The following is an 8443-nucleotide window of genomic DNA, read 5'->3' as shown; positions in this document are numbered from 1 at the left end:
AAACGTTTGCTCTGCTGAGAAAATGTATTGCTGAATAATTCCTAAAACATGTCTTTGCAAATATACTACAGAAATACAACAAGACTATGTAGAGCAATCATTTTGCTAAAAATTGGCAGTTCATACCACTGTGAGATATATGCAATATCTGTGGGTCATATTCTCACCTAAAGACAAAGTTTATGCGTGGCAGATTAGGGGACAAGGAAGACAAATTGTGGTTCAGACAAACTTAAAAAATTTCTTAATCCTCAGGACACCTTCAGCCTGTGGGAGTTCTGTCAGGAATCCCTTGAGTACAGCATATTTAAATGCAAGACAGATTGTAAAGCCATGCAAAGGTTTCTTAGCCATTCAATAAAACCTGAGGATTAGTTCCTTTCATGTTTCCTGCAGGAGCACATATTATAGAATTAATATCATCAGAGGCAGAGATCTGTTTCCTTTCATCCTGCTGCCATGCAGCACTTCAGACAGCCTGGCTCTGTCTTCTTGAGGACCTCTTCACAGGTATTTGAAAGCTGCTGTTCAGTCCTCTAGAGGCTGGCTCTTCTCCAGGCTTCTTCTCTAAGGCCTCCTGAATAGCAGCACTGCCCACCCTGCCAGTGAGAGTATCAGCTGGTCCCTCATTTATAGTCATCTGCTAATTGCTTGAGCTTTGTCATCTCTTCCTCTTCACCGGAGGAGGTGAGTGAACACTGCTGAAGATGTTAAACAGGAGAGGTCATGGTGCAGTTCCCAAGGCACCACTTTGGCACACAGACCCCTGCCAGGTGGGCTACTCCATCCAGGTAGAGAATGACCATTAACTGCTCCTCTCTGAACCCCTCCAGACAGCCAGGTTTTTCTACTGATCTAATTGTTCACCCATACAGACCATAATGTCCTAACTGGGCTACAGGAGTGTAGTGGGACACAGTGTCAAAACTCAGCTAAAGCCAAGGTAAGTGACAACCACATCTCTCCCCTTGTCCACAAACCTAGGTATTTTATCATAGAGGGCAGTCAGGTTGGTCAGGATTATTTACCCATGCTAAATCCATGCTGACTGTCCCTGATCACCTTGTTCCCCTCCATGTGCCCAGAACTGTGCTCCAAAGGGCTTGTCCTATGACAGCTGCCCGTGTTCAACACCATCAGGTCAGGAGCTCTTTATTACAAGCAAAAATGAGTCAGATGCTTAAAAGATCTAGGTGTTGTGTGTTTTATAGCATTTTATAGAAAAAATATAGATCTATTATCTTCACTTTTTTGATAGCTCAATAATGCAGGTGCTTCATGTATGATATTTTCTGGCCCAGTAGTCAGCAATAATGAAAGCTAGGTAATTGAAGCAGGTATAATATGCCACTTGTCACTATCAAAGCTCTATAATATTGATGTCTGGGAATTTCATATATGGGCTCTCACTATCAAATAAGCAGATGCCTTCCTGCTGGAGACAGGGTCAGAGTTTGCATTGCAATCCTAAGGGTGGATATGGGTGTCCTGCTTAGTGCCAGCTGGCTTCTGAATGATATTTACCTAAGCTCTCTGCTTTATTGATATTTTCCAGACAGCAAACATAACTAAAAGTTCTATCCCTGCAACTCCAAGATACTGTGGATGAATGTCAGTCTGATTCAGAAATTCCCTGTGCCTCACTGCTTCACAGTTTTTGAAGTACAAGAAAATTCTGTGGTCTTTGGGGCGTGTAATTTCATTCTTTTTGAAATTAATGTCTGCCATTGGAAGACAAAGAAAGCAGTAATTTTCCTATTGTCTTCCCCGATAAATATTAAAACACTGTTTATGCTATTAAAGCTGTGATCAAGTATCTCTAAAAAACAAAATAATAAAATTTAGTAATCTCTCTTGTGATAAGTCAACCAGAGAGTAAATCCGGATGGTAACTTAGCACAATTCCAGGGATACTGTAAGTTGGAGTGGCTGGAATAGTTCCTTGATGCACAGGACTGGCGCTTTTCACGGCTTGTTCCTTCACTGCAGTTTCCTTTTCCAAATATGACCATTTTCCCCCACATGGGAGACAGCTTTAGCATATGGATTTTTCTCTGTCCAAAGGGCAACCATGAGTCACCACAAGGCTCCACAAAGAATGCAGCTTTTATTGGCAGAGATTTAGCCTCCAGTATTTGCTCCTGCACTGCTATTGATGGTGAATGAGTGGTCTAAAATATACTTCTGGAGAAAGCAGAAAGGCTCAATGCTTTTTTTTTTTTAACTAGATTACATACAGATATTTGTGCTGTGCTTCCATCCATTTGCTGCCTGAGATGAGAGGAGGAAAGGTGCTGAATGTGGGTACTTTGGCAGTTTTGTTTTGAGGAGATATACACTTAATAGAGCTGTGTCTAACTCAATTGCTTTTTAAAGGTAAATTAAAAATAAAACCTGTGTTTCTCAGATTTACATGTACCTATTTTCTGTAGAACATAATCCACTGGTATGTCCTGCCAGAATAATTAAGATACACCACTTTTGCCTCTTCCAATGGCCTAAATTAGTGTATGCCACATATTCCTCACAAATATTAATTGGTTTTACTCCAAGGATGAATTTGGCTGCTCAGTACTGAAACAAGCCAGTTGTTCATTTGGATGGATGTGCTTCCTTGAACACTGGCCAATGCCTGATGGCTGAAAGGCAAATGAAACTTTTCCTCATAAAGCTGTTTCGTGGTATCATAAGTTTTTGAGGGGAAAAAAAAGAATAAATTTTCCTATGCCCATTAGTGTTGCTGATTACTTTTTTTTCCAAATGCAAAATAGAAGCATAAATTTTCAAAGCAAAATACAAGGTGAGAGAAATTGTTCTGTGTTAGATCCTTTCTGAGGGAAAGACCAGGAGGAATTGGAGGCAGCAGTGAGAGGCAGCCACTTGGCCAGGCCCATCTGTATCAGACAGGCTTGAGGTAAAAAGACTTTGAAGCCAAAGTGCAGCCCTCAAAGACCTCTAGGACTTGCTGTGCACCCACGACATAACCTGCTTAGGAAAGTAATCTGTCTTTATGTGTGCCAAACTCCAGAGAGCGCTGTCACACCCTCTCAAAACAAACCCACCTCCAGCTCTGTGGATGCACTGGAATCCAGCTAGAAAGAGGTGACACTGTGGCTCTTGAACTCCAGCTCTAACCCTAGCCTCAGCACTAACCACAGCTGTGGTTTGATACTGGCACTAGCCAGTGCCTATATCATTGTTCCTAACTTTGGAAGCATGTACAAACTAACCAAAGTCTTACTTCTAAAATCTGTTCATCAGGATTTTCCAAACCTTAATCCTGACCAGGATTACAGCTCAGTGCAATTCTCTGAGGAAGAAGAAAAAGCCAAGCATTATTTATTATCCCTAAAAGTTTGTATCTTGAAGAACCCAAACACAGATTTGACTCTTGAGCATTTATGTTCCTATGACTTATTATACCCACAGGAAACAACAGCAGTAGGAACTGGTTACTGCTGAGATCACCTTCATGACTGTGTGGACTAAACTGATTCCAGTCATGAAGAGGGCTTTGACATTTTACTTTTTCAAATTCTAATTGTTATCCTGACCTCAATTTCCACCTGAAATATCACCAGGCTATCGTTCTTTAGGTTAAAATAGAAAATAAGATGTTGGAGCCTTTTGACTCCAATAGTCTAACTCTGCTGAGTTTTCAGGATCCATCTATTATTTAGTTTGACTTTCAGCTTCCACTGTCCATAATACTATTCATTATTTTAACTTCAGACAGGGAGCCAATACTTAGACTAAAATAGATGGTTTAATACCCAGAGAAAAATAAGAGAAAAAATTTATAATGTATTAACACCAGACCTCTTCTTATTTATTAACTGTGAACAGAACAAGAGCTTTATCTTTTCCAAACTCTTCCTTCACTCCTCTTCTATCCCTGCTTTTACCCTTTACCCTCACCAAACTGAAACTCCAATGTTAAAATGGCCAGGGAAGTACAGAGGTAAATAATTGATTCTATTAACATCATCCATTTTCCTTATTTTGTGGTACATGTAGAACCTAAACGTTATCTCAGCTGCTGAAGTTGTAGTTTTCCAAACTCTAGATAACTTTAACCCAAATAATATAAGTCTCTATGCAAACTCTCCTCCCCACCATCTCAATTAAGTTGCCAGTACATGGGAGTTTATATATAAAAATAAAAGCATTACTTTACTGGTTTTGTGGTTTTTTTTCATAATGTCTTGCTTCTGACTATATTCTGGCTATATGATCATTACTGGATTGACTCCAAGCAAGGCCCATCCTAGGACAAAGAGATTAAATATTTGATTTTCTGGATCATAAACCCCTGGAGATGGAGCACCTTTGTTTTAGTTGGTGTGACCAGTTGCCATACTGCAGTGGCTTCCCTGAGGATAGATCCAAGCTCAGTGTGAACTCAGGACCATGTCCCGTGTATTCTGCTCATGTTTAGATTTTTTTTTTTGTTCACAATTTTGATGCAATCAAAGGCAGATCCCCCATGTAGATAAATAACATTTGGGTTTCTGTAGTGTGGGACAAGGACTGTCTGCCAGACATCAAAGCAAGCTTTAGGAGGGTTATCTTGCTCCTGTGCTGTGGTTAGCTGTGGTTAGTGTGGGTCAAGGCTGCTGCTGTTAGGGCAAATCTGTCTATTTGAATGGTTTGCCTGTAAGCATCAGGCAGGAATAGAGTCTTGAAGTGCATTGTTATTGTACCATTATATACTTAAGGAAAATTTACCACTGTTGTAATGTGGAGGAATATGAAGGAATGGATTTCTTCCAGCTCTGTGGTTTCCCAATGTGTTTTTGGTGGCAAGGGGTTTGCAGAAAGGATCAGAGACAGTTGTGATGTTTTGAGGAAGAAGCTATAAAGAAAAGGTTTATTGGGAGTTCTGTTGGTCTCTGTGTACATTTCTGTCGGGATAAGAGCTGCTGTTTTGTTTTATATAGCAGTAATTGGACAGCACACCTCTGAAAATTAGAAGTGGGACTTGTTATAACTATTGTGGCTGAGGCTGTAGCATATTTCTTCTATCTTTAGTATAGAGAGAAGTCAATAAATTGTTATTTATTGGGGACCGGAAAGGGTTTGTGTTCCTAAAATGTTTTAGACTAGGAAGATATTAAGAATTATGTTCTGATAAAGAACTTAGATCCTGTCCTTTATGTCTATCAATGCTGACTTATGTGTGTTTGTTATTTGCATCATGCAATTATCTCTGTATCCTGACTCTTGAGACCCACTCAGGCTGTATACCACAGAACACATCCAAAGGCAGTCTCTGCCTCAAACGGCCTAAAAATCAAATAATTCAATGATGGGATGAATTCCTTTGCAGGTTGCAATATATTTTTCTCATATTAAGTTGCTATCTCAAGTGAACAAACTACTTGTTTTTAAACACTGTTGTTTATGAAGTTCCCTTTTGTACTGAAGTTTCGTGTAAACGCTAACATGCAGTAAATGAAAAAAAATCTTCAGTTCAAACTACAATTTGACTATTTCTGCTGTGTATAGCCTATTATCAGGCCCTTGATGAAGCAGAGAACAAGTTTGGATTGTGAAATGGCCCTCCATTAGGGTAGACTACAAAGATCCTCCCCTTTGAGGTATTGTGCCTTTTGATGCATAAAATGCATGCAAAATTGTTTGAAAAATGCAAGTTGATTACTAAAAGGAAATTCACAGTAATTGTGGTGAAATGAATAAAGAAAACAAGGCAAGAGCGTTGGAAAGAATATGTTTAATTGCATGTAATTACTTGATGTGGCTTTCACTGGGGGAAAGATTGGGAAAGGAGCATGGTAAATAGTGTTGGTGTGGCAATTATTCTATGATGATTTTCTCAAATGACTGAACTTTATGTCGCGGTTTTTGTTTGTTTAGTTTAGTTTTTTGTTTGTTTTTGTTTTTTAAAGATGCACACAAAGAAAACAAACCAGAAAAAACACAGAAACCATTTTTCTGTGTCATAAGAACTTCATTGTGGTCAGTCAAAATGCTCTGTCGTGTCCTTCATCGCATGCATTGATACGTGTAGGCAAAATAAACTTTCTTTCCTGGTAATGCTGTGTAAACACGTTGTATAGGATACAAGTTTAACAATTTTAGTCTCACTGTGTAAGTAAAACACTGTATGTTGTTACATGATAGTGCAAGCACTTCAAGATTGAGTTTCTCAGTTGACCTATCAGGTTTGCTGGCAAACACATTTGAATAATTTGCAGTCTGGCTTGACATAAAAATACTTGTGAGGCAGAGGGAAATATATAAGCCCAAAATGCTGTTGTGTCTCATGCTCAATGCATTGAGGAGAAGCTGAATTTTCCTCCTCTTGTGCCAGGGTCTCTGTCTGGGTTGCCTGCTTGACAAAGGGAAATCAAATTTGCCTCCTCTGGTGCTACATGTGCAAGGGGTGGGCAGTGAAGAGTGCAAAGGGTCGCTTCTTTCTTAACGCTGCATAAACATGTGGAAGTAACAGGTTTTCCTTTTAATCAGGTCTCTTATTGATAGTCCACCAAAAAGTGGGATATCAGCCCCACTGGCAAAATAAATGAGTGATTATGGATGGTTAACTTCTTTATTTAATGATATACAGGAGTTAAATTACTTTTTTCAATTTGCCAGATTGTACTTTCTTCTTACATATCACTACTGTTAAAAAAAGCTATTGTTTATCTTTTAATATGTCGAGATTACAAAGATTTAATAGATCAGTGATTCCAATGTTATAACAGCTTCTGATAATGCCTCATCTTCACTCTGGAGGCTTCCAATAAGGAAAGGACAAATGTGGGAATCTGGGGCTTCCCTTCTGAGAAATTGAAAATAATAATGGCAAAAAACTAGAAAAGGACAGAGAAAACTGATATCATCCTTCTGAGAAAAGAATTGAGTTCATAAATGAACTTAGGACTCTTCCTCAGCATCTTTTAGAAACCTATCAATGCATCCATAATTGAGAAGAGCTATGATTGCTGTGCTGGACAAGAAAATTAGAAGGGAATTCTAGATGGCAAATATTGAGGAACCAGTCCAAGACCTTTAACATATGAATAGAGGATTATTTTTGCTTCTCTGTCAGAATAGTTTCCTTGACTACAACACAAAGTTTTCCCGGGTATACTAATGTAAGCTTATTTCAGTGTGAAGGATCACTTAAGCTCTAGTAGTGTTTTGTTTGGAAAAAAATTCTCCCTGCTATACCTGCATCAGAACAGGTTCACTGCTGGAATTCACATCTGCAGATGTGGTGTTTTGTTGGAGTTTTTTCAGGTCATAATCTGGTGTATTTCTTTTATCGTGATAAGTTTTCACAGATAGGCATGTAACAGATAGTATTATTCCTGGTCTAAGTATGTTCCTAGAAAAATTGTAGGAATAATAAAAAAAATAAAGCAAAGCAAACTTAGGTTCTCAAAAAAAAAATTATCTTCTGTGCTACACCTCTGTAGTCTTTTATTTCACTGTGATGGAACACCACACAACTGAATAGAGAAATATTCTCAAGTTCAGACTGTAATTGAGTAGAATCTGACTTATTTTGGGCAGAACACAGAAGTGAGTATAAATCAAGGAATTAACAAGACCAAGAGAACAGACTACTTTCCACGTCCCAGAGTGCCAGTGCTGGAAAGTTTATTGTATTGGAATTTCCAGCCAGAATTTACAGGCTCAGGGGGTTTAGTTATTTTGGATACATTTCAGATCAGCAGAGTCTGCTTGGCATGCTGTCTGCTGCTGTGACAGCATTTAGTTTTATGACAGTGTTTTATACAAGAAGCAAGATGGCCTATATGAGAAAACCTTGGCAGCTTTATTTCAGCAGTAGCATTTTCAAGAAGAAGATCCACAACTATTATTCCCTATATCTGTTGGTCAGTGTCTACACTTAAAATGGTTTAAAAGGATGTACAAACTAAAGGCCTGTTTTCTACAGGCTATAGGTGTCAGCTCAGATCTTGTCACTTTTAATATGTGTAGTGTTACAAACAGCAGCTCACAGAGCCCTGGGGAAGGAATACTATTAGTGAAAGTTCAGCAATTATAGTTTACCATGAGGCATGGAGTGGTTTCCTTGTGGGGGTTATCTTAGCAAGGTGCTCACTAGGGGATCCACAAATCCTTACTTACATGTTTCTGAGGATGACATTTGTTAGTGGGGCCAAAATCCCAAAAGGGTGACTGCATGTGAGCACAATTCTTGAACAGGCAATACAACCTGTTATAATTGTATTTCTTCCTGGATTCATCTGCTGGGGTGTTTCTTTCCCAGTATTTTGGGTGAGTAGACCCACTCTAGGATCCTGCTTCTTTTCATGTCTGTTCTAGGGTTCACCCAGCACCGAGGACTTAAGTCATTCTCACAGTAATACAGTGCTGTTGTGAGAGGTACTGTGAAACTTCTGATCTCTTGCCTTCCTACTCCCTCCCCATTTCCCTGATCCATAAA

The 8443-nt window shown here is 39.1% G+C and overlaps 1 long non-coding RNA gene across 1 annotated transcript in view; it reads left to right on the top strand.

Moving 5' to 3' along the window:
• Positions 1 to 622: 622 nt before the first annotated feature.
• The window catches only part of LOC135416770 (uncharacterized), a 32818-nt gene continuing 24997 nt past the window's right edge, over positions 623 to 8443 (top strand). Inside the window, exon 1 of the long non-coding RNA XR_010431710.1 lies at positions 623 to 687. This is a non-coding gene — a long non-coding RNA (uncharacterized LOC135416770). The remainder of the gene's footprint in view (positions 688 to 8443) is intronic.

The sequence above is a fragment of the Pseudopipra pipra genome, chromosome 6, assembly GCF_036250125.1.
Source record: "Pseudopipra pipra isolate bDixPip1 chromosome 6, bDixPip1.hap1, whole genome shotgun sequence".
NCBI lineage: Eukaryota > Metazoa > Chordata > Aves > Passeriformes > Pipridae > Pseudopipra > Pseudopipra pipra.
Note: the sequence above shows the minus strand (reverse complement) of the source record. Positions and strands in the feature narration are given on the sequence as shown.